Below are 27322 nucleotides of genomic sequence, written 5' to 3' on the forward strand. Positions count from 1 at the left end.
AATAATAATTTAGAACTAAGATTATGAATACTAATTATCAAATTAAAACAACTAATTATGAATTTAAGACAACTAAATCTAAATAAGAATTGAATCAATAAACTAAATTGAAATGAAAAACTAATACTTTATTATAAAACTAAATCTGATTCTAAATAATAATCTACTTTGTTCTATAACTAATTAATTGAATGTAAAAACTAGATCTAAAAACTCAGTTCTTGGCTTATGGCTAACTAAAAAACTATATGCTTAAGAGCTAAGTCTTCTGTCTTCAAAAGGAGGAGACCAGATCCACTTTTTCGTGCATGGGCTGAGGAGCCATGTTTTGGGCCGAAAAATCGATCCCAAAACCCAATTTTTTCAATCCACAGAGGCCTTTTCAGCTGGATTTGACTTCAACAGCCTTTTCGTCCACTTCTACTCTTCTTATTGGGTCACAGCTTAGACCATTAGAAATCTCTTTCCGAGCCTGTCTTTTTTACATAAGGTAGGACCAATTCCGAGGTCTGAGTCCAAAGATACGGCCTTCGGAAGTTCTGCTAACTTTTGTGCGTTGTTTCTGCCCACGTTGATTTTGACTTGTTAGCTTTGACCGGGCTTTAAATGGGCTTTTTCTCCTTGGATCTTGGCCTTTAATCATAGAACTTCTTAACAACCAACCCTTGCTCCATTATCTCGCAAAAGGGGCTCATTTCTGCACATATTCGACTCCAATGCTTGAAATACATAAGAACACGATAACAGTACTAACTCTTACTTATGAATCACATAATTAGTCAAAAAGCAATATTGTTAAAGGGTTAAAACTACAGTTTTGGGCTCTTATCAACCGGTGAAAATCGGGCGATTCCAGAAGAGGCTGCGAGTCGCTTTCGAAATAGCCTTCCAGATAGCGGTCGCGCTTCAAGTCCGAATTCGAGTTCCAGCCTTCAAATAGGGGCACTCAAAATTCACCTTGATAGTATGGGTCGCTCAGTCTAACTCGAAGTTATAGCGCCTCAAATAAGGCGCTTCAAATTTAGCCTTGGATGGCGCGGCGCTTTTCCTTGGAAATTTTTTTAGTTTCTATGTCACAATCCTCAATTTGCAACTGCCATAGGCCGTCGTAATTGCCTAAAAACGACGGCTATCGACAGTTGCAACAGCTGTCGCTAAATTCGATGTCGTTTTCATTACCAACGGCTACTAACAGTTGTTTTGTTGAAGTAACTCGACGGCTTGTGTCTGTAGTTTATTTTAAATTATACGATGAGTTTTAGCCGTGGTTAATTGAAAATATTCAACGGGTTTTGGCCGTGGCTTAGTTTATTTCCTTTTCATTTAAAATATCTTCAGATCAGCCCACGACCGTCCTTTTGGCCAAATAGGATTTTGTTTTTTTTGTGCGCCATTTAGTAGCATCAATTTCCAATACACAAACCACATAGATATAAGTATATGGTGTAGAAAACTTATCCAACGCTGAATACATTCTTAAAAATTCTATTTATTTTTATAAAAGTGTAAGTGTATGGTGTACAAAACATGACATCAGATCACAAAATTTTAATATATCAACAATGACAAAGGTACTAGTTGGCATAATCATGCCTACAGACAATCCTCCAAGTAGGAAATGAAGAGGGACCACACTGGAAAAGGCACCACCACCTACAACAGAAACCTGCACATAGGAAGCTTTGGCCTTATTAAGCGTTTAAGAAAGATTACTAGGCAAGAACTTACTAGAGCCAATAATAACACACTTTCCCATCATAAGAATATATTACGTTCTAATGAATCCTGCCATATGATCTTACAAGTTATTTTGCTAATCTATTAAATACTCAAAGATTTGAAATCCTAACGATTCTAAGTTTCAAAAGAACCTGCTTTAGACAAGTTAGGGAGTAAGATGTCAGTTAACATTACAAGGGCATATTGAGTAGATAATATTATGCATTTATTCTTTCTAAAGTTAATAAATTAAAGTATCAAGGATGGACATTGAATACTGACCTTCGTTGAATTTGGAACCAAATCCTTGTGCAGTGCAGCAAAACCATCATGTCAAAGTTTAGGAACCACATAACACACCAAGTTGTCGAGGCTGACTATCTAGTTCTTTAGCCCTCATCTTTCTCTCTAGTTCTAGCTGTAGCTATTTCATCTTGGAAACATTTGTCTAAAGATCGTCTATCTGCTCACTGGAAACATCATGTCCAATTCCCAATTAAGTGAAAGTCAAAACACCAATATTAGAATTGAAAATGTTTAGTTCACAAAACAAAGACTAAACCGTTACTCAGAATTAAACAGTTTTCCCAGCATACCGAACTTTACTGAAAGTCTGCAAACTAGAAAGGTTGTTGTTCAGTTGCTTTCAAGGAGAATAATTGGAAAATTATATACAAAGATGGGAGGAGACAATTCACAGATAGCCAAGCTTGGAATTGGTAAAGTAAATTTGTTTCATGTAGCTATTGGGGAAGCATAAGCCAAGAGAGACATTACACAACTAAAAAATATGTTCAAGATATCAACAACAAAACAACCTTATAACTATAAGTAATAGTCAAAAAATCTATTCAAAATTGCATAGAAAGAATCCTTAGCTTTAGGTTTGAAAGCAGCATAAGATATTCCTTTGCAATCCAAGAGCTAAAAATTTAGTAGAGTAGATGGGTCGCCATCGACAACCAATGGAAGAAGACCCAAGTGTGAGTGAGTGTGTGTGTGTGTGTGTGTAGGGGGACCAAGGAAAAGAAAATTAGTTAACATAATGATTTGGAGTATTAGTTTACAGACAAAGGATAGGGCTTCTTTTCGATGGAGAAGAGCCTATGAATAGTGCGACAATATAATCCCCACACAAACAAAATGTCAATAAAATAATGTAATATATATGAACCTTACCCTTGAATAGCCATTCGGCATATCTTGTTTGATTCAACCATAGGGTCGTCTCCGGTATCTAGTAAGGATTAATGCTGAAAGGATTCATGAAAACTATCAAAGGGAAAGTCAACAATTGCCCAAGTCCCCTCCTCAACATTCTAATGGCAATAGCAAAGAAAGTGTGCTTCACGCGTAGGTACCAAAGATGAGAGAAATTGCAACTCCGCATACATCTGCCAATAGATTGAATAGAACAACCTTTAATGAATGGTAAAAGTGTACATAGTACTTTTATATATCAATATATAAACATTGAAAGAGAAAAATTGGAGGTTCAAATGTCCACCATATCTCTGAAATTAAAAAAGAAGTACATGTCTAATCATATGCCAAACGAGAAATATCTAGACTGGATTTCAATGGATGGTGTCAGCCACTAGGAACCGACTTTGGATATAAGATCATGTTGCTAGCTTGTCATCCATAGTAGGTATATTTCATCCAACAAAACCAACAGGAACATGAAAGAACAAGACTTATAAGCTGATTAATGATAATTGGGAATGACATGCAAGGTATAAAATAGAGTGACTCTTCATCAAGACCTCGTGTGTTTGCAACACCTAATTCATGTGACTCCCATAAAAGCAAAGTTAGCTAGTCCTCATCATGTTGCTCTTACTTTATTTATCCAAATTTTTAAGTGTTGTGCATTTAGGAAGGTCTCACATTCTAATTTGTTAAGGGTACAACTACACTTACATACTACACAGAAAGCCTAATCTAGTTAAAGTTAAATGAAAATTCAAGCTTTGTTCATTACTACAGACATACACAAAAATGAGCAAACAGGATGTTAGAAACATGCATTACAACGTACAAGAAGACTGATAGAGACAACGTTATAAGGAAACTAGAGGTAAAAGGTTAGATTAGATTCCCAGAGAGTCGTACACACTATAAATGGAACTGAAAAACCTCCACAGTACTGTTACAATCTACTTGTAGCAATTGTTTTGTTTAAGAGTTCATTTGTCAGAGTTAATGTACTACATATTTATAGAGAAGGTAACCAGGCTGCTGATTACCTATCTAAACTTTGTAAGTGATCACCCAAGTAACAAGTAGGCTTGGACACCGACTGGCAGTGATTGTTGTCTCTCCGTGAGCAAACCTCAACATTAACACAAGAAAGTCAACAAAAACCAATAGAGTCAACTGGAATTAAATGTGAATACATAAATAGTTGACAAGCGAAACTACAAATATAGGAAATGGAAACGGAAAAAAATTGTAAACATATGAAACGCAATTTTGGAAGATAATCATGCATACGGAAATATTTGCAATCATGACCTATTTGAGAATGACAACTTTACAACACAACTATATGCATTTGAACATTTGCATCTAACCAATAATAAGTTCCAGCAAAAAAAAATCAGTTTTTGAAGGAAATAACAAGACATGCAAGAAGCAGACTTCAAGTACCCACTACTTTAACTATTAGAGTTCATCACATATTTCAAAATGTACACAAACACATTCAAACATAATTAGAATTCATCACAAATTTGGCGCCAAGTCCCACCCATAACGCATCGCATCAACATTAGCAAACAATAAAAATGAAACATTTAAACAAAATGAGATATATTTCCTTAAAAAATATGCAACTTTCCACTTTCTAAATAATCTATTTCCTAGAGTACACATAAATTGAAAGATAGAAAGTAAGGAATTCACCAAACAACAAAACTTTGAGTGAAAACTGGTTTAGGAATTTTGTCAAACGAGCTGCAACCACTCAACTATAGCAACCTAGATTTCACATAAATGAAAACAATCAATTCGCACTAAAGTGGTTAAACAACTCATTCCACTAATGTTTGATAGATAAAACACCAAGATTTAAGCTTGAAATATTACCAAAAACAATCAATTCGCACTCTTTGCAGTTAACTTGTGTTTGTCACCCCAAAAAGAGAGATTGAAACAAGGAACAGGAAGACTCAAGGTTTAAGCTTGATCTTTGCGTGATAGAGGAGAGAAAGGAGGCTTCGAAAAATAATTAGTAATACCTAAAAATCCACTCATTTATTTTCCAGCGGCAAAAGAGAGATTGAAACAATTGACTGAAAGAGAGAGAGAGAGAGAGAAAGAACGGCACGAACGTTTCAATTTCATCAAATTTTTTTGTTTCCCTCTGAAGTAGAAGAAGGCGGTGAGGAGAGATGGAACAAGGGTAAGTTTTCGAATAAAAAGGATTGAAACTACTTGGAGCCGTCTAAAAGGGTTTTTGGGCCGTTGATTAGTATAGGTCGGTTAATAGCTGTCCTATTCTAAGTGTATCCCGTGTCGGTTAGTATGGCTAGACAATCACAGTTAGAACCAAACAAGGGTGTGTGGATTTAATAGGACTTTGGGAAGACTAACAATACTAATGAAAGCAATTATAAATAGAACTAAGCCGGCAGCAGCGCCATTTGATAAAATGTAAAATGATAGTTTTACTGACGAATAAGCAACGAGACTCAAACGTAAGTAAAACTAAGACTTTTTTCTTGCTTAATATTATCAAAGTTCTCTCTACTCTCGATGTTATTACAATATAGTTGGAATAGAAAGTTCATTCCACTCCTAGTTCTTTAGAATTCAATGTTAACTACGATAATCAGTCTATCAAAGTCAATGAGAGTAACGATGGAAATTATACTACGATGGTAATTCAACTAATCAAGATACGATAATTCAACTACGGAAATACTAAATTGACAATATGATAATGAATTAGGGGAATTTGATTCCACCTTAATTTGACTTAATCAACTAACGAAGAAATGTCGTAATCCAAATCGCAATGCTTTCGCATAACAATTGGGTGTTTCTAATCCCTAATTGTTCATGGTAATCTCTACAAACTAACAACTTGCATGTGAAGCAATCAAACCCATTCTCATGGTGAACTAATTACTTTCTAGAATGGAATATAATATTACGAACTATTCTATGCTAACAACAATCAAGTTTCATCAAGGCTTCTTCAAACCCCTCTAATAGAGGTTTTAGCCTTAAATCATTATACTATTATTTATAAAACAAGAACAAATAAAACCACTCATTCTTGAATAAATGATTAAACTTATAAATCTAATTGAACAATAGTCTAAGATTCAAAATGAACTAAAACTGGATTTAAAACTAATTTAGAACTACGATTATGATTAACTAATTATCAAAGTACTAAATTGAAGTACGATTATGAATTTAAGACAACTAAAGCTAAATAAAAATTGAATCATAAACTAAATTGAAATGAAAAACTAATTCTTTATTATAAAACTAAATCTGATTCTAAATAAAACTCATTCTTTGTTCTAAAACTATTCTATTGGAATGAAAACTAATTCCATGAAAAAATAACTAGATCTAAAACAAATTATTGAATAATGGCTAACTAAAAAAACTAGATGCTTAAAAGCTAAGTCTTGTATCTTCAAATGGAGGAGACAAGATCCACTTTTTCGTGCATGGGCTAAGGAGCCATGTTTTGGGCCGAAAAATCGAACCCAAAACCCAATTTCTTCAGTCCACAGAGGGGTTTTCAGCTAGATTTGACTTCAACAGCCTTTTCATCTACTTCTGATCCTCTGATTGGGTCAATGCTTATACCATTAGAAAGCTCATTCCGAGCCAGTTATTTTTACATAAGGTAGGTCCAATTCTGAGTTCTGAGTCCAAAGATACTGCTTCCGAAAGTTCTGCTGACTTTTGTGCGCTATTTCTACCCGCGTTGACTTTGACTGGGCTTTAAATAGGCTTTTTCTCCTTGGATCTTGGCCTTTAATCAAATAACTTCTTAACAACCAACCCTTGCTCTATTATCTCACAAAAAGGGCGCATTTCTGCACATATTCGACTCTAATGCCTGAAATACATAAGAACACGATAACAATACTAACTCTTACTTATTAATCACATAATTTGTCAAAAAGCGATATTGTTAAAGGTTAAAACTACAGTTTTGGACTCTTATCAGCAAACAATCCCAAGAGTACACCATTCATGTAGTTGAGAGCCAAGCTTTGACCAAGTGTAGTAAGAAACCTAGTTTGTCTTATTTTTCCTCATCTGAGCCTCATAAAAGACATCAGGATCCATACTTCATTCATTTCTCACCTAAAATATCACTAATTCATCTTTTGGGTCATTCTAACTCTTTAAAACAGCTATAACATGATGGTTTGCATATGTTCTTTGATGAGTTGCATAAGTTTTCATTCAATCTTCTACATTATCAGTTCTAATTATACAACTTCATTCTATTTAGGGGTGCATTCAGTATCATCTTTTTATGGCTAGACCCCCTACTTTTTCGACTATTAGTTTATAGTTGACCACACATCATCTATTTTTGTGCCACCCCAGTTTCTTACTTGTTTGGGGGTATGCATAGTCTAGGGGAATCTGTCTTAAAATGACTGATAAGAGCATAAAACTGTAGTTTTAACCCCTTAATAATATTATATTTAGACCTATTATGTGTATAATAAATAAAAGTTAGTATTGTTTATGTAATTTTGTGTATTTCAGGTATTGGAGTCAAATATGTGAAGAAATATGTCACTTTTCCAAGATAAAGGAGAAAAGGTTGGTTGCTAAGAAGTTCTATGGTTAAAGCCCAAGTTTCAAGGAGAAAAACCTTTTAAAAGCCCAAATAAAAAAGTTGAAAAAGTCAAAGTTAACGCGGACCAAATATAGCATAAAAGTTAGCGAACTTCCACAGTCGATCGTTTGACTCCGCACCGAGAATCGGGCCTATTATATGTCAAAACGACCACCTCGGAAAGAGCTTTCTAATGGTCTAATGGTCTAGGCCGATCAGAGGAGTAAAAGTGGACAAAAAGGTTGTTGCAGTAATTTCCAGCAGAGAAACCCTTTTTGGACTTAAGAAATTAGGTTTTGGGCTTGATTTAGTGGCCCAAAACATAGCTCCAAAGCCCATGCACGAAATTGTAAAACTAGAACTCTCCTATATAAAGAGGATTAAGGAAAAACTCTAACTCTCTCACCCTTTAGTTAATAAATTAGATAATAAATTAGTTTTCTTCTTTAGTTAAACCCTAGTTATTATTTTATCAACCTAATCACCATTAATTCAATTCAAGTTATCTTTAATAAATTAATTCTTCATTATGTCTTATTTTTATTTTTTTTAATTATGATAATCTAATGAATCATAGCTAAACCTCCATTAGAAGGGTTTGATTGAAGCTTTGTTGAAGACTTGATGTGTTAGTGTAAGAATAAGTTGTAGTAAAATATTCCACTCTAGAAGGTAGTTAATTCACTATGAGAATGGGTTTAAATTGCCTCACATGCTAATTATTAGTTGGTAGATATTGTCATGAATAATTAGGGATTAAAAAGACCCAACCTTTATGTGAAAACATAAAGATTAGGATTACAACAAATCTATGCTAATAGCCTATTAAGTTTTAATCAAGGTGGAATCAAATTCCCCTAATACTCTTCTTATTATATTCACATCTTTTCATTAAATTGCCATAGTATAGTCTAGAACATCTTAATTAGTTATTTTGACATATTAGTTTTATTAAACCATTGCTCTCATTGATATTGTAGGATTGTTTAATTTAGAGAAATTATTACGTCTAAGAAACTAGGAGTGGAACGAATTCTGACTCTCATTATTATAAGATAATTGAGAATAGAACTTTGATAACAAACTAGTGTAAATCCATACTTTTACTTATTCCTAGCATAATTGGTTAAGATTAGGTAAAAACATTGTTTTTAAGATTATCAAATGGCGCCGCTGCCATCTTAGTTTTGTTATATTAGTTTTCCATTGTGTTTTCAATTCTACCAATATCCCATTTCACCCACCCACCCGATTGTTTGGTTCTAACTGTGTTTGTTTTTTTTTTTTCTTCAGAGTAAAAAACTTTCTCGACATAGTACTCGGAGGCGCGCCCCTTCTGAAGAAGCCCGATTTTCACAGGTTAGTCACCGGCTCTCGTTTTGTTCAAGTTATTTTTACTATCAAAGGTTAGTCACCTTCTTCAATACACTGAGATCACGTATCAAAGACGCTATTTATACGCGTAGCAAGGAGTCATTTAGGTACTCCTTCTTTCACTCCTCGTCTATACTGGCAGAGGAGTTTAATTCTAGTATATCGTTGTTTGATCGCCGCTAGTGGTTTTAATTCATATTGGCCTTAGCTTTGCATGAGATTAAGGTCCCAAAGAGTAAACCATCTAACGTTATTTATCGTGAACGCCAACGCATTACGCCTATCTAGAATATCACACACTACACCCGCATTAATGGGTCAATTTAAACGAGACTCCTCTATCCGATTTTTATAAAGCCCTAAACGATAGCCCTAAGTCATGCATCGTCCTCGCGGACCCAAATGGGGGGATTTTCGAATTCCCTGAATATATTTAATTTGTTACCGGTTTTTCATGGGTTAGACCACCAAAAGCCTTATCAGCATATGCGTAGGATAGAACAAGTTCTTACCACATTTCATCACCCTACTGTAGGTTCGGAACAAATTAAACTAAGGGTGTTTCCTTTCACCCTAGCCGATAAGGTGGCATCTTGGTTAACTACCTAAACGCCTATTTCTGTGGACTCATGGGCCAAACTTGTTCAATTGTTAATGGAACAGTTTTACCCACCACTGAAGATAGATAAAATGCATCAAAAGATTCATTTCTTCTGCCAGAATCATCATGAATCCTTTTCAGAGGCCTGGAATCGTTTCACTGATCTTCTCATCGAGTGTCTGCATCATAACCTTGTGAAAGACATGCTTGTTCGTGCTTTTTTCAAAGGGCTTTTACATCATCATAAAAGGGTTCTTGATATAATGACTGGGGGTAGTTTCCTTAGTAAAGGAGCCTCAGAGGCTTATATGTTTTTAGAAGATCAATCTAAGTGTAATAATAATCGACCTTTGCAAGGTCGCCGTTTTTTCTCACAATATCCTTCCCGTGCGATTGCTTTCAATCTCGGTCCAAGGCTACCGAGACATCACAACAATCAAACACTTGAACCACCAAATCAAACCAAACAGTGCAGTAACCGACGCCAACTAAAATTGAATTCTTACCTCTCCAAAACCAATTTAAATGGGTTAAATGAAGAGAAATCAATTTAAACAGTGCAGGAAAGGGGAGAGAAAAATATGGGGTCGAAAGGCCGAATTTTTTTCTGACCTTGTAGTGCTGAATATCATGTGAATATCCTTCCTGTGCAGTGTAATCTTTCAATCTTTCAATCCCGGTCTGCGTTAAGTAAAGAGACATACCACTAAATACCACTAAATACCACTAAATACCCTTAGATTCCGCCATGTCATAAACAGGGTTAAATGCTGAGAAGGTGTTTGGACCGTCGGATCGTGCCCAACCCTTCCCTAATTTGTTATATAGATTTTACTGCTCAATTCTAAAAAACAAAGGTGATGAATATGGTATGGAATATCAGGCACAAGGTTCATGAAAAAAAGTTTAGCATGTGGTGAAAAAATTGACAGAAACAGACCAACTGGACAACTTAATTTCAGTCACTAGATAAGATAAAACAAACTGAAGTTCACCTAATAATAACAGGGCATCATAACTGATAAGAATATCATCAACATAAAGAATAACATGAAAGCTTCACATAACAGTCAATACAAGTTGGTCCAAGTTTAGAGCAGTAGAGAGTTGGAAGAAGTACCCCCCGTAGAAGGAAGTACCATTCGTAGCAGAAAGTTTGCATTTACTGTATTGACTCTTGAACCAGATTCGTGCAATGAACACGTGAAGGAAACCTACACAAAATTCAATCAGACATTGTATCAAACAATTGGGGATTAAGTCAACCCAAACAGTAACAATTAAATGGGCAAAATTTGTAATAATAAATAAGCCATTAGAGGATTGGTAAAGAAATCAGAGTTTATCGTCAATCAGTATTAAATTAGAATAACTTAAAGTGCTCCCATCTTTCGACTAAGGTAAAGAGAAAATTGGCAACGAATCAAATAAAGTAATGGGGATAAAGAGCATACCTTGAGGTCATACTACTAAAAGTAGTTGTGATTTGGATGACAGACGTGCTCATTTTCTAGTGTTGTATAATATAGGTTTGATGGTCACGTGTAGAGTGGGATGACAGACTTGGCGGTGAAAGGATATAGGTTCGGGGAGAAGAAATCAAATCCTCCCTCTGGAGGAGTGGTGTTTGTGATAATATGAATTTACTGATATACCCCTGGTTATAAATAGACGATTCGGTTGTTGAAGAGGACAAAATCGGCAATTGAATAATTGTACTGTTAGTATGAACTATGAATGGGTGACCCGGATTTGGCATTTTGGGCAGTTGATTTGGAAAACTTCAAACGGCCATAACTTTGGACTGGGATGTCCGATCGGGGCGAATTTTTTGATTCGGGTGTTTTTTTCGAGGGCTACTACCGCTGACAAAAATGCCATAGGCGTTTTGGACCCCAAATTTCACCAAATTAGGGCATTCTGGTGGTTCAAAACTCACTTTTAGCACTCATCGCGGGTGGATTCCACAGAGTATTTGCCGAATTTTAGAGCGTAACGAACCAAATCAGCCTAAACCGGGCACAAGACAAGTAATCTAAGTGTATGTTCTTAGACAACGGCCGGTGGTCCTAATAATTTGGAAGTCCAAGGACATTCTGGCGAGGGTTAGATGGTTAATTGTTTACTCCATCTGTTGTAAAGATGTAAGAGCTCAAGTGGTGTTGGGTCTACACCACAACAGTGAGTGTCCAGGTTCAATTCCCACAACAAGCTATAATTCTCTTTTAACTCATATTGATATTTTGATATATCCACCGAATATTGAATCCCTTTTTTCCGATATATATCGAAATTTCCAATATGAAACTTTATATCGTCGATATAATCGATATTTCGATATAATCGATATATATCGATTCGACTTTTTAACTATTTTTAATATAAATCCGATATTTCTAATATATTTCGATATTTCCGATATTTTAAATAGTTTGACCGGTCACCAAAAATAGATATATCCGATATATCCGATATATATCGCTTTTTTGGTACACCGATATATGAACCGATATCGAAATTTTGGGCCTTGGACTTAACAAGTCCATCCAAAATGATTAGAGTGTTCATTCCATGCAGCATTTGTTGACCACAACTTTATTGGTGTGACTTGACGTGAGCCAAAAACAACATACCACCAAAGATTCCGCCATGTCACAAACAGCATGAAAACATGTTTGATTGAGTCATAAGATGGGAGGTCGTACACATTCCCTAATCTAGGCTGGATTGTTTGGCATCCGAATTGAGTACAAACGTTACCACATCTGCCTTAACCCAGCTGTGGATCGGTTGGCATCCACGTCTCTATGAATATATCCGTCTCTCTTTCTAGCCCATGTTCTATGCATCTTAACCCCCCGTGTAAGTAAAAGAGAAAAAATTACGAGTTGTGATATATGAACAAACTGACGTCGCACTATTTACCTCTGCAATATGGGTGGTTGCACTATCATGTTGCCATATCAAACTGTTACTGTCAACTACCAAACTGCCACGTCAGTTTGTTCACAATTGTTTGTTCATAGTAGTTTATTCATATAGAATTTTTGAAACTCTACTTACTTATAAACTAAGGTCCTCATAATGAGAAAGTGGCATTTTATAGTTGTAAGACTGTCCTTTTCTGCATGAAGTCGTTAATGATTGTCATCCGTTCTGCACGCCTTTGGAACAACTTAAGCTTGGCCTCTGAGTTGTTCGTCGGTTGAGACCTGTCTGACTTCTTTGTGTTGTTAATGCCTTTGGTTGAAGTAGCTTTGATACTTAGATATCGTTTATACGCCTTAAGACGTATAGTAAGTAGGTAGTACATTATATTTATGTTTAGAAACTTATATTGGACACATGGTCTGCATTGAATATAATATACCTACCGACTAGACGTAGTATAAACGATCACACGTCTTAAGTATCATATTACAGAAGTGTCCAAAAGCGGTTACCACTCGATATTGCCATCCGATGTTGCCACCACTCGATGTTGCCATCGCCGGCCACCACCACCACCGGCCATTACCGGCGGGACCTCAGGTTTTTAAACTTGGGTTGGGAATAGAATTGGGAGGGACAAATGGGTACTTGTTTGCTATCGGTCTCTCGCTAGTATTTAGCCTTGGACGGAATTTACCGCCCGATTGGGGCTGCATTCCCAAACAACCCAGACTGTGTAGCTTGCAACTTCGCCCGTGGAACACTTCCTTGCGTTGTGTCTCGTTGAGCTCATCTTAGGACACCTGCGTTATCTTTTAACAGATGTGCCGCCCCAGCCAAACTCCCCACCTGACAATGTCTTCCGCCCGGATCAGCCCGTCGAAGGCGCCCAAGCATCCAAGGCGTCCAAGGCGTCCAAGCGCCCGCGCCCAAGCATCCAAGCGTCCAAGCGCCTGCGCCCAAGCGTCCACACCCACGCCCAAGCGCCCAAGCATCCAAGCGCCTAAGCGCCCAAGCCAAGCGTCAAAGCCTCAAAAGCATCCATAGCATCCATCCTAAAGCCATCGAAAGCATCCAAGCACCCAAGCATCCATAAGCATCAAGCATCAAAACATCAAGCGCCCAAGCCCAGCATCCATATGCCCAAGCCACCAAGCAAAGCATCCAAGCGCCCAAGCGCCCAAGCATCCATAAGCCTCCAAAGCCCAAGCATCCAAAGCATCCATATGCCCAAGCCCAAAGCGCCAAAGCATCAAATGCCCAAAGCGCCATCTTAAGCATCCATATGCCCAAGCGTCCAAGCGCCTAAGCATCCATATGCCTAAGCCTCCATAAGCCCAAGCGCCTTAAGCGCCTTAAGCATGCCCAAGCATCCATCTAAGCAGCCCAGCATCCAGCGCCCAAGCGCCTAAGCGCCCAAGCCAGCGCGCCAAGCGCCCAAGCGCCCAAGCATCCATGCCCAAGCATCCAGCCCATGCATCCACGCCCAAGCGCCTAAGCATCCAAGGCGTCCAAGCGCCCAAGCATCCATATCCAAAGCGCCTCCACACCTAAGCATCAAGCTTTAAGCATCCAAAGCATCCATATAAGCGCCAAGCATCCATATGCCCAGCGCATCCGCCCAAGCGCCAATAAGCCTGCATCATCCAAAGCCCATAAGCATCCAAATGCCCAAGCTCCCCAGCCTAAGCATCCAAAGCGTCCAAGCGCCCAAGTTAAGCATCCAAGCCTTAAGCATCCAATGCGTCCAAAGCGCCAAGCGCTTCCGCTCAAAGCCTAAGCATCCAAAGGCCCAAAGCATCCATATGCCCCCAAGCGCCAAAGCATCCAAGGCCCATCAAGCATCCATATCCAAAAGCGCCCAAGCATCCAAGCGCCAAAGCATCCATCCAAGCATCCATAAGCCCAAGCGCCATCCAATTGCCAAGCATCCAAGCATCCAAGCCATATCCCAAGCATCCAAGCCCAAGCCCAAGCATCCAAGGCGTCCAAGCCCAAGCATCCAAGCCTCCAAGCATCCATCCAAGCGCCCAAGCATCCAAAGCCCCAAGCCAAGCATCCCATAAGCATCAAATCCCCAGCAGCATCAAGCATCCAAAGCCCAGCGCTTCAAGCATCCCAAAGCATCCATAAGCCAAGCCCAAGCATCCAAGCGTCCAAGCGCCCAAGCGCCAGCGCATCCAAGCCAAGCATCCAAGGCGCCCACGCCCAAGCTCCAAGGAACCCACGCCCATGCACCAGCGTCCAAGCCAAGCATCCAAGGCGTCCAAGCCCAAGCATCCAAGCGCCCACGCCTAAGCGCCAAGGTACCACGCCCCATGCATTAAGCATCCAGCCCAATCCAAGCGTCCAAGCGCCCAAGCACCCAAGCATCCAAGCGTCCAAGCATCCAAAGCATCCATAGCATCAAGCGCCAAGCGCCAAAGCGCATCCAACCCAAGCCAGCACCCGCATCTCAAAGCATCCATCCATGCAGCCTGCCGCAATCTAAGCGCCTAAGGTACCCATACCCCCATGCATGCCCGCGTCCACGCCCAAGCGTCCAAGCATCCAAGGCGTCCAAGCGCCCAAGCATCCAAGGCGTCCACGTCCAAGCGCCCAAGGTATGCACAAGCGTCCACTTCCAACCATCCAAGCGCCATGCCTTAAGCCGCCCAAAGCCCAAGGTATCCACGCCATGCATCAAGCAGCCCACACGCTCAACCGCCCAGCGCCCAAGGTACCCATGCCCATGCCTAATGCCGCACGCCTAAGCGTCCAAGCGTCTAAGCGCGCTTACGTTTACGCCCAAGCACCAAAGCACTCAAGCATTCACGCCCAAGCGTCCAAATGCTCAAGCGTTCACGTCCAACTATCCAAGCACCCAAGGCATTATGCCTGCTATAAGCGCTTTAAGCGCCATGCCTGCCCGTTTGCTGCACCACCCTCATGCACAAGCATCCACGTCCAACCGATATCTAAGCGTCCAAGTGTCCAAAAGCGGTTGCCTCCACTCGATGTTGCCGCCAAATGCTCAAGCATTCACGCCCAAGCATCCAAGCGTCCAAGCGCCCAAATGCTCAAGCGTTCACGTCCAACTATCCAAGCGCCCAAATGCTCAAGCGTTCACGTCCAACTATCCAAGCACCCAAGGCACATGCCTAAGCGCCCATGCCCAACCGTCCAAGGCACCCACCCTCATGCACAAGCATCCACGTCCAACCGATATCTAAGCATACAAGTGTCCAAAAGCGGTTGCCACCACTCGGTGTTGCCGCCATGGCCGGCGACCACCACCGGCGGCGGCCACTACCTGCAGGACCTCAGATTTTTAAACTTGGGTTGGGAAATGTGGAATTGGGGAGGGACGAATCGATGCGACATGGGGCTGAATCTCAGTGGATCGTGGCAGCAAGGCCACTCTGCCACTTACAATACCCCGTCGCGTATTTAAGTCGTCTGCAAAGGATTCAATCCGCCGCTCGGTGGAAATTGTACTTCAAGGCGGCCCACGAGGCTCATCGGCCAGGGGCTACGCTTCACGCGATCGCGGCTTTGGGGGCCCGGAGGACCCCTACTGCAGGTCGGCAATCGAGCGACGGACGGATGCGCCGCATCTCTAGCCTGGATTCTGACTTAGAGGCGCTCACCATAATCCCGCACCACGGTAGCCCACATACATCGGCTTTTTCACCAAGCGCGATGACCAATTGTGTGAATCAATCAACGGTCTCGTACTAGGTTGAATTACTATCGATATTTTTGATATATCCACCGAATATTGAATCCCTTTTTCCGATATATATATCGAAATTTCCAATATGAAACTTTATATCGCCGATATAATCGATATTTCGATATAATCGATATATATCGGGTCCTCGACTTTTAACTATTTTTTTTAATATAAATCCGATATTTCTAATATATTTCCGATATTTCGATATTTTAAATAGTTTGGATGGTCACCAAAAATAGATATATCCGATATATCCGATATATATCGCTTTTTGGTACAATCCGATATATGAACCGATATCGAAATTTTGGGCCTTGGACTTAACAAGTCCATCCAAAATGATTAGAGTGTTCATTCCATGCATTTTGTTGACCACAACTTTATTGGTGTGACTTGACGTGAGCCAAAAACAACATACCACCAAAGATTCCGCCATGTCACAAACAGCATGAAAACATGTTTGATTGAGTCATAAGATGGGAGGTCGTACACATTCCCTAATCTAGGCTGGATTGTTTGGCATCCGAATTGAGTATTAACGTTACCACATCTGCCTTAACCCAGCTGTGGATCGGTTGGCATCCACGTCTCTATGAATATATCCGTCTCTCTTTCTAGCCCATGTTCTATGCATCTTAACCCCCCGTGTAAGTAAAAGAGAAAAAATTACGAGTTGTGATATATGAACAAACTGACGTCGCACTATTTACCTCTGCAATATGGGTGGTTGCACTATCATGTTGCCATATCAAACTGTTACTGTCAACTACCAAACTGCCACGTCAGTTTGTTCACAATTGTTTGTTCATAGTAGTTTATTCATATAGAATTTTTGAAACTCTACTTACTTATAAACTAAGGTCCTCATAATGAGAAAGTGGCATTTTATAGTTGTAAGACTGTCCTTTTCTGCATGAAGTCGTTAATGATTGTCATCCGTTCTGCACTGGAACAACTTAAGCTTGGCCTCTGAGTTGTTCGTCGGTTGAGACCTGTCTGACTTCTTTGTGTTGTTAATGCCTTTGGTTGAAGTAGCTTTGATACTTAGATATCGTTTATACGCCTTAAGACGTATAGTAAGTAGGTAGTACATTATATTTATGTTTAGAAACTTATATTGGACACATGGTCTGCATTGAATATAATATACCTACCGACTAGACGTATAAACGATCACACGTCTTAAGTATCATATTACAGAAGTGTCCAAAAGCGGTTACCACTCGATATTGCCATCCGATGTTGCCACCACTCGATGTTGCCATCGCCGGCCACCACCACCACCGGCCATTACCGGCGGGACCTCAGGTTTTTAAACTTGGGTTGGGAATAGAATTGGGAGGGACAAATGGGTACTTGTTTGCTATCGGTCTCTCGCTAGTATTTAGCCTTGGACGGAATTTACCGCCCGATTGGGGCTGCATTCCCAAACAACCCAGACTGTGTAGCTTGCAACTTCGCCCGTGGAACACTTCCTTGCGTTGTGTCTCGTTGAGCTCATCTTAGGACACCTGCGTTATCTTTTAATGCGGATGTGCCACCGCCCAAACTCCCCTAATACGACAATGTCTTCCGCCGGATCAGCCCGCCGGCGCATGCTCAAAGCATCCAAAGCGTCCATATGCCCATCCCAAGCGCCCAAGCGCCAAGCATCCAAGCGTCCAAGCGCTTAAGCCTAAGCGCCCACACCCGCTCTTAAGCATCCATATGCCCAAAGCGCCCAACAGCCAAGCGTAAGCTTAAGCATCCAAATGCGCCCAAGCGCCTCCAGGATAAGCATCCAAGCGCCCAAGCCATACGCGCCAAGCGCCCAAGCCCTAAGCATCCAAGCATCCAAGCGCCAAAAGCATCCAAGGCCCCAGCGCCAAAGCATCCATATGCCTCCAGCGCCAAGCGCCTTAAGCATCCATAAGGCCCAAGCGCTCAAGCATTAAACATCCATAAGCATCCAAGCCCCAAGCATCAAATATCCCAAGCTCCAAGCATTAAGCATCCATATGCCTAAGCGCCATAAGCTAGCATCCATATCCCAAGCATCCATAAGGCCCAAGCATCCATACATCCATAAGCGCCCAAGCGCCCAATGCCCCAAGCATCCATATCCTATCCATAAGCCCAAGCATCCAGCCCAAGCCCCAAGCGCCATAAGCCCAAGCGCCCAAGCGCCCATACCCATCCCCAAGCATCCCATAAGCCCAAAGCCCACACCTAAGCGCCCCAAGCCATTAAGCATCCATATGCCCATATGCCTGCGTCACACATAAGCATAATCCAATAAGCATCCATATGCCTAAGCATCCAAGCCCCAAGCCTCCAAGCCCATCCATCATCCATGCCCAAGCCCAAGCATCCATATGCCCATAGCGCCCAAGCATCCATATAAAGCGCCAAAGCATCCAAGCATCCATATGCCAAGCGCCATATGCCCAAGCATCCAAAGCATCCCAAGCATCCAGCCAAGCCCCAGCCAAGCCCAAGCGCCCAAGCATAAGCATCCAAGCATCCATAGCCCAGCATCCATAAGCCATATGCGCTAAGCATCCAAGCGCCCTAAGCGCTATCCAAGCATCTATCAAGCATCCAATCCCAAGCATCCATCCAGCCCAAGCATCCAAGCCCATCATCCATAAGCATCCAGCGCATATGCCCCCAAGCATCCAAGCATCCATATGCCCAAGCCCATATGCCCATAAGCCAAGCATCCAAGCCTCCAAGCATCCAAGCATCCAAGCCAATCATCCATGCATCCAAAGCATCCAAGCCCCAAGCATCCAGCATCCATAAGCCATCCATAAGCATCCATATCCCACGCCCAGCATCCATATGCCCAAGCCTAAGCATCATCCATATCCCAAGCGCCCAAGCAAGCATCCAAGCATCCAAAGCATCCATAAGCATCCAGCATCCCAAGCCCCAAGCATCCATCCAGCGCCCAAGCCCAAGTTTAAGCATCCATAAGCCCAAAGCCCAGCATCCAAGCCCAATAAGCATCCAAGGCGTCCACGCCCAAGCTCCAAGGTACCCACGCCCATGCACAAGCGCCCAAGCGCCTAAGCATCCAAGGCGTCCAAGCATCCAAGCATCCACGCCCGCAGCCAGCCATCCAAAGCATACCACATGCATTAAGCGCCCAAGCCCAATCCAAGCAATCCAAGCCCAAGCCTAAGCACCTAAGCATCCAAGCGCCCAAGCGCCCGCTAGCGCCCAAGCCGCCCAAGCCATTACCAAAGCCCATTGCGCCCAAGCACCCAAGCACTTAAGCATCCATATGCCGCAGAACTAAGCGCCAAGGTACCCACGCCCATGCACAAGCGCCCAAGCGCCCCACGCCCAAGCGTCCAAGCGCCCAAGCATCCAAGGCGTCCAAGCGCCCACGCCCGTTTAAGGTATGCATTAAGCGCCCCACTTCCAACCCATCCAAGCGCCATACCTTAAAGCGTCCAAGCGCCCAAGGTATCCACGCCCATGCACAAGCGTCCACGTTCAACCGTCCAAGCGCCCAAGGTACCCACGCCCATGCATTGCCGCCGCCGACGTCCACGCGCTTTTGCTTCTAAGGCGCCTTTACGCCCAAGCACCAGCACTTCAAGCATTCACGCCTTCCCAAGCGCCCAAATGCTCGCTGCTTCACGCCCAACTATCCAAGCACCTAAGGCATTATGCTTGCCCACCAACCCAAGGCTTCATGCCCAACCGTCTAAGGCACCCACCCATGCACAAGCATCCACGTCCAACCGATATCTAAGCCCAAGTCCAAAAGCGGTTGCCACCACTCGATGTTGCCGCCAAATGCTCAAGCATTCACGCCCAAGCATCCAAGCGCCCCAAGCGCCTAAATGCTCGCTCACGCCCAACTATCCAAGCGCCTAAATGCTCGCTGCTTCACGCCCAACTATCCAAGCACCTAAGCATTATGCCTAAGCGCCAACCACCAAGCCCATGCCCAACCGTCTAAGGCACCCACCCTCATGCACAAGCATCCACGTCCAACCGATATCTAAGCATACAAGTGTCCAAAAGCGGTTGCCGCCATGGCCGGCGACCACCACCGGCGGCGGCCACTACCTGCAGGACCTCAGATTTTTAAACTTGGGTTGGGAAATGTGGAATTGGGGAGGGACGAATCGATGCGACATGGGGGCTGAATCTCGCGATCGTGGGCAGCAAGGCCACTCTGCCACTTACAATACCCCGTCGCGTATTTAAGTCGTCTGCAAAGGATTCAATCCGCCGCTCGGTGGAAATTGTACTTCAAGGCGGCCCACGAGGCTCATCGGCCAGGGGGGCTACGCCTACGGCACGTGCCTTTGGGGGCCCGGAGGACCCCTACTGCAGGTCGGCAATCGAGCGACGGACGGATGCGCCGCATCTCTAGCCTGGATTCTGACTTAGAGGCGTTCAGTCATAATCCTGCACACGTAGTAGCCATACATCGGGCTTTTCAACCAAGCGCGATGACCAATTGTGTGAATCAACGGTTCCTCTCGTACTAGGTTGAATTACTATCGATATTTTTGATATATCCACCGAATATTGAATCCCTTTTTTCCGATATATATCGAAATTTCCAATATGAAACTTTATATCGTCGATATAATCGATATTTCTGATATAATCGATATATATCGGTCGACTTTTTAACTATTTTTTAATATAAATCCGATATTTCTAATATATTTCTGATATTTCCGATATTTTAAATAGTTTGGACTGGTCACCAAAAAAATAGATATATCCGATATATCCGATATATATCGCTTTTTTGGTACACCGATATATGAACCGATATCGAAATTTTGGGCCTTGGACTTAACAAGTCCATCCAAAATGATTAGAGTGTTCATTCCATGCAGCATTTGTTGACCACAACTTTATTGGTGTGACTTGACGTGAGCCAAAAACAACATACCACCACACATTCCCTAATCTAGGCTGGATTGTTTGGCATCCGAATTGAGTACAAACGTTACCACATCTGCCTTAACCCAGCTGTGGATCGGTTGGCATCCACGTCTCTATGAATATATCCGTCTCTCTTTCTAGCCCATGTTCTATGCATCTTAACCCCCCGTGTAAGTAAAAGAGAAAAAATTACGAGTTGTGATATATGAACAAACTGACGTCGCACTATTTACCTCTGCAATATGGGTGGTTGCACTATCATGTTGCCATATCAAACCGTTATCGTCAACTACCAAACCGCCCGCGTCGGTTTGTTCACAATTGTTTGTTCATAGTAGTTTATTCATATAGAATTTTTGAAACTCTACTTACTTATAAACTAAGGTCCTCATAATGAGAAAGTGGCATTTTATAGTTGTAAGACTGTCCTTTTCTGCATGAAGTCGTTAATGATTGTCATCCGTTCTGCACTGGAACAACTTAAGCTTGGCCTCTGAGTTGTTCGTCGGTTGAGACCTGTCTGACTTCTTTGTGTTGTTAATGCCTTTGGTTGAAGTAGCTTTGATACTTAGATATCGTTTATACGCCTTAAGACGTATAGTAAGTAGGTAGTACATTATATTTATGTTTAGAAACTTATATTGGACACATGGTCTGCATTGAATATAATATACCTACCGACTAGACGTAGTATAAACGATCACACGTCTTAAGTATCATATTACAGAAGTGTCCAAAAGCGGTTACCACTCGATATTGCCATCCGATGTTGCCACCACTCGATGTTGCCATCGCCGGCCACCACCACCACCGGCCATTACCGGCGGGACCTCAGGTTTTTAAACTTGGGTTGGGAATAGAATTGGGAGGGACAAATGGATTCAACTTTGATCTTTCATATTTTCGCTGTTCTAACCTCGCTATATACACCGAAATACGAAACAAGATTATTCATACGAAGCAAGGACGCAATCGCATTCCTTTCTTTCCATACCGCGATTTCCGCCAGAGGATTCTTACTAGTATATCGTAATTGTTTGGAGGTTGCATGTTTAGTTAAGCTCAACTTAGTCTTGCATAAGATTAAGGTCCGGTCGAACAAAACAACAAACGTAATTACACGGCAACAAACAAGTCTATCTAGTACACCACCCACGACACCTTTAACTACTATCACACACACCATACCCGACATAATGGTCAAGAAAGAGAGACTCCTCTCTCCGACTTTTACAAAGCCTTGAGCGCATAGCCCCAAATCGCATCGCTCTAGTAGACCGCTGGGGATTTTCGAATCCCCAAACATATTTAATTTGTTACCCGCTTTTCATGGGTTATCAGCATTACGCGCGTAGGATTGAACAAGTCCTTACAACATTCCATCATCCTACGGTAGGTGCTTTTTAACAAATTAAACCGAGGGTATTCCCTTTCACATTAGCCGATAAGGCGGGCCTTGGTTAACCGCCCAAGTGCCTAATTTCGGTGGACTCGATGGGCTAAACTTGTTCAAACCGCTTATGGAACATTTTACCCACCCCAAAAGACGGATGAAATGCTTTCCAAGATTCATTTTTTCCCACGTAATCCTCATGAATCATTTTTCGAGGCATGGAATCGCTTCACCGATCTCCTTATAGAGTGTCCACATCATAACTTAGCTAAAGACACGTTAGTTCGCGGCCTTTTCAAAGGTCTTCTACACCACCATAAAGAAGTCCTTGACATAATGAATGGGGTAGTTTCCTAAGTAAAGGAGCCCCTGAGGCTTACAAATTTTAGAAGACCAAACTAAACGGAATAATAATTGGGGGTAGTGATGATATCCTAGTTCTTAGTTCTTCTTCAATAGTAAAGAAACCGAGGGTAACTTAAAAATCTAAAACTCTAACTAAAAACTTAAAATTTCGGGCCAACAAAAGCCTATCCATGAATGTAAACTCCAACCCATTAATTTCAATCTTGAGTCCAGAGCACTCGGACGATTATTGTCCCTCTAGCTTATGAACAACAACCACCGTAACAAGATAATGTTTACTCTATTAATAACTATCCTATTCCTAACTTTGAGACAACATCCCAACTTCGCTTGGAGAAATAATCAACAAGTAACACCTGTGGTACAATAATCAAAACGTTAGGCAAGCAAACAATTATAACCAAGCTCCACCTAGGCAAGGACAAGGACAAGGACAAGGTCAAGGGAATTATAATAATTATAACAACCAAGTTTAAACCACAACAAGGTCAAGCACAAGGTCAGAATAATTATAATAATTATAATACCAATAGAGGTATCGTTCCGTTAATAATAATAACTATCACAACCCACCCATAAATAATCAACGAGATAGTTCCAACCACACCACCCGCGGACTACTACACCTACACAACCGGATCGTGATCGACGCCTTTATACAAGTTACCCAACAACTTTTCCAGACAATGACTCAATCAAACCAACAGATTTTTACAATCCATAAATCGGGGCATACAACAGCTTAGCCTGCTTTAAAGCTCCAACCAAAAGGTGTTTCCGTGACAAGCAATACCAAACCCTAAAACAAAGAACAGCCTTTGAGGTAAACGGTAATTTAGTACGGAAACTACAATCGTAGGTGACCTAAATGCCATCACCACTCTCCGCTCGAAGAGTGGTTGATAACAAAGTAACTACGCTTTATAGTTACCCCATCAAGATTTCTACACCGACATCTAACTAGATACCGCGAATAGAAACCGAGAGCCTACCACGGTAGAGGTACCAGCTTAAATCACAACCAAAGAAACCGAAGCCAAGGTTACACGCCAAGTAGAGCCATATGCTAAAAATATAGAGCTTAAACCACCGCTCCCTCAAAAAATTAGCCATGCTAACCGTGGATACAAACTTTGAGGAAATTAGGAACGTTTTCAAGAATCTAACGATAAACCTTCCTTTTCTCGGCTATTAAAAGCTACCTAACCACGCTTAAGTTTCTTAAAGAGTTGTGCACTACTACTAGGCGTAAGACCAATATACCTAAAGACGCCTTTTAACCGATCAGCCCCAACTTTATCCAAAAATAATGGAATTGTTAAGTACAAGGACCCCCGGTCGCCCCTATCAGAAAATGCACCTTAGGAGATTCCCTACACGATCTAATCGCCTTTATTAGACACGGGCGAAAGTGTTAACTTACTCCCGTATTACTTGTATAAACAAACAGGTCTACAGAAATGCAACCTACAAAAATAACGTTGCAATTAGCGGACAGTCAATTAAGTATCCTAAAGGTGTAGTGGAAAACGTTTTTGTTAAGGTTCGTGATTTCTACTATCCCGCTGATTTTGTTATCCTCGATACGTAAGTCGCTAATGACTGTTGTACCGATCATTTTAGGGCGCCTTCTTCTGGCAACCGCCAACGCTTTTATAAATTGTCGCGATGGAAAGATGTCCTTATCTTTGGGCCATCTTTTCGTCGAGGTAAATGTTTTTAAAATGATGAAACAGCTTATTCGATGCGTAGATGGGGAGGTTAGCATGATCGAGAGTTTAGCTCAAGATTATTTTAACAACACGCTTCCGAAAACAATATGTACAAATTCCTTTCTTTTGGAACTTCAGATTTTGTAAATGACTCCTACTTAGAGGAAGTCAACACCATCCCGAGTCCACACCAATTGTAGACCGCCGGTTGCTCCATATATCGCTGATTACTTAAGACTTGCTACCTAAGCAAGTCTTCATTACGCAAGATAAGGACACTTATGAAACATCAATGGACATTCCGGTCCACACTAGTGCTTAAACTCTTCCCCGGAGTTAAAATATATTCAACTTGATCCGATGGTAGTCACCCGATAATTATATCTTCTCGTTAACTAAGGATGAAGAGACATGTTTAATAAGGGTGATTAGGGAACATCGGTCCTGCGATTGGTTGGTCCCCAGCCGACATTAAGGAATTGACCCTAATGTTTGCACTCATCGATCCATTTGAGGATAACGCCAAGACTTCTCGCGAACCTCGCCGCCTTTGAACCCCGCCATGAAAAGAGGTGGTTAGGGAAGAAGTCTTGCGATTACGATGCGGGTATTATATACCCAATCTCCGATAGCGAATGGGTAAGTCCCATTCATGTAGTTCCTAAGAAATCGGGAGTTACCATGGTACGAACGGGAAGGGTGACTATGTTGTCACCAAGGTCCTATGAAATGGGAGAATCAGATTGATTATGACGCTTAAATGCTATGACACGAAAAGGATCACTTTCCCTTACCATTTATAGATCGATGCTAGAACGCCTAGCCCGGCCATGCCTTTATTGTTTTATGGATGGCTACTCTGGCTATTTTCAGATTATTATTGATATTGATGACCAAGAAAAGACAACCTTCACATGTCCCTTCGGAACATATGCCTATAAACGAATGCCTTTTGGCCTTTGTAATGCCCCTCGTACCTTCCAGCGATGTATGCTTCATATATTTAGTGACATGGTAGAGCGCTTTATGGAAGTGTTCATGGATGATTTTTCTATCTATGGAGACTCCTTTTACGAATGTTTGTCTAACCCGCCTAAGGTCTTGACACGGTGTGAAGAAAAGAGCCTCGCTTTTAAATTGGGAAAAGTGTCATTTCATGGTCAAAAGGGCATAGTACTAGGTCATATTGTATCTAGTGATGGCATCAAGTAGATAAAGCCAAACTAGATAAGATAGCGACCTCTACCCTAAAACCACGGATCTGTCCGCGGAGATTAGAGCCTTTCTAGGCCATGCAGGGTTTTATAGGCGTTTCATTAAAGATTTTTCAAAAAATAGCTAGGCCTTTAACTAACCTGCTTTTGAAGGATGCAATCTTTGATTTTAATTTTAATCAGAAACAGGCTTTTGAAACCTTAAAAGCCGCCCTAACCATCGCACTCTATTATACAGCCTCCGATTGGTCTAAACCTTTCGAACTCATGTGTGATGCTAGTGACTATGCGGTTGGTGCCGTCTTGGGACGTAAACTAGATAATAAGTCCACTGTTATTTATTATGCTAGTAAAACATTAAAACGATTCTCAACGGAATTATCAACTACTGAAAAGAATTTTAGCTGTCATTTATGCTTTTAGATAAGTTTAGATCCTTATTTGGTTGGTTCTAAAACTTTAGTTTACACGGACCATGCAACACTTAGGTACCTTCTTGCAAAGAAGGATGCTAAGCGTAGATTAATCCATGGATTCTTCTCCTGCAAGAGTTCACATTAGAAATAAAGGGACAAAAAGAGGGTCGAAAACGAAGTCAGTTTAACCACTTATCTAGACTTACAAATGACGATAGTAGTGATTCCTGAGTCCATACCGGATTCTTTTCCCCGATGAGCATCGTATGCTATTTTTTCATCACCATGGTATCGCGGACATCGTAAATTATTTTGGCTGATGTTATGCCTTATAATTGGACAAGAAATGAACGTAAGAAGTTCTTGGCCGAGTCAAGTTATACCTTGGGATGAGCCCTACCTTTTAAGTATTGTGCGGATCGATTATTCGTCATTGCATTCCCCAAGGGGAATATAATGAAGTTCTATCGTTACGCCATGACAAAAGTGCGGGTGGCCACTTTAGCGGAATGAAAACAGCCGCTAAAGTTCTTCAATGTGGATTTTATTGGCCTACCCTTTTAAGGATGCCCAAGTACATTGCAAGACGGTATTCGTTAAACAACTTGGGCTTAATCACGGCGTAATATGATGCCATTAAATCCAATCTTGATAGTAGAAATTTTTGATGTTTGGGGTATTGATTTCATGGGCCCTTTCCCCCTTTTCCCACGGTTATATTTATATTCTAGTTGCCGTGGACTACGGTCTAAATGGATAGAGGCCCTAGCTTGTCGTAGCAATGACCATAAAATCGTTGTATTTTTATTAAAGAATATATTTTAAATCGGTTTGGCATTCCTAAAGCCATCATTAGTGATGGTGGAACACATTTTGTAATAGAGTTGTTGCATCCCTAGTGAAAAGTATGGAGTTACACACAAAGTTGCAACTCCTTATCATCCACAAACTAGCGCCAAGTAGAAGTTTCTAATAGGGGAAATCAAAAAGATTTTAGAAACAACAAGAAACCCCGATAGGAAAGATCGGAAGCGCCTATCGGATGCCTTATGGGTATAGAACCGCTTTCAAAACTCCTATAGGTATGTCTCCCTTTAGACTTGTATTTGGGAAACCATGTCATTTGCGGTTGAATTAGAGCACCGTGCT

General features: G+C 41.5%; 2 long non-coding RNA genes across 2 annotated transcripts; both read right to left on the reverse strand.

Moving 5' to 3' along the window:
• Positions 1 to 1471: 1471 nt before the first annotated feature.
• Positions 1472 to 4696, reverse strand: LOC147525690 (uncharacterized). Its single transcript, XR_015193026.1, has 4 exons — positions 3969 to 4696; positions 2899 to 3113; positions 2002 to 2189; positions 1472 to 1666 (listed from the first exon to the last, which is right to left on the reverse strand). It is a non-coding gene; the product is annotated as an uncharacterized LOC147525690 (long non-coding RNA).
• A 4121-nt stretch (positions 4697 to 8817) lies between these two features.
• On the reverse strand, positions 8818 to 11155 carry LOC147525691 (uncharacterized). The gene is made up of 3 exons (XR_015193009.1): positions 10976 to 11155; positions 10134 to 10735; positions 8818 to 9937 (listed from the first exon to the last, which is right to left on the reverse strand). It is a non-coding gene; the product is annotated as an uncharacterized LOC147525691 (long non-coding RNA).
• Positions 11156 to 27322: the final 16167 nt, after the last annotated feature.

Source organism: Coptis chinensis, chromosome 1 (genome assembly GCF_015680905.1).
Source record: "Coptis chinensis isolate HL-2020 chromosome 1, ASM1568090v1, whole genome shotgun sequence".
NCBI lineage: Eukaryota > Viridiplantae > Streptophyta > Magnoliopsida > Ranunculales > Ranunculaceae > Coptis > Coptis chinensis.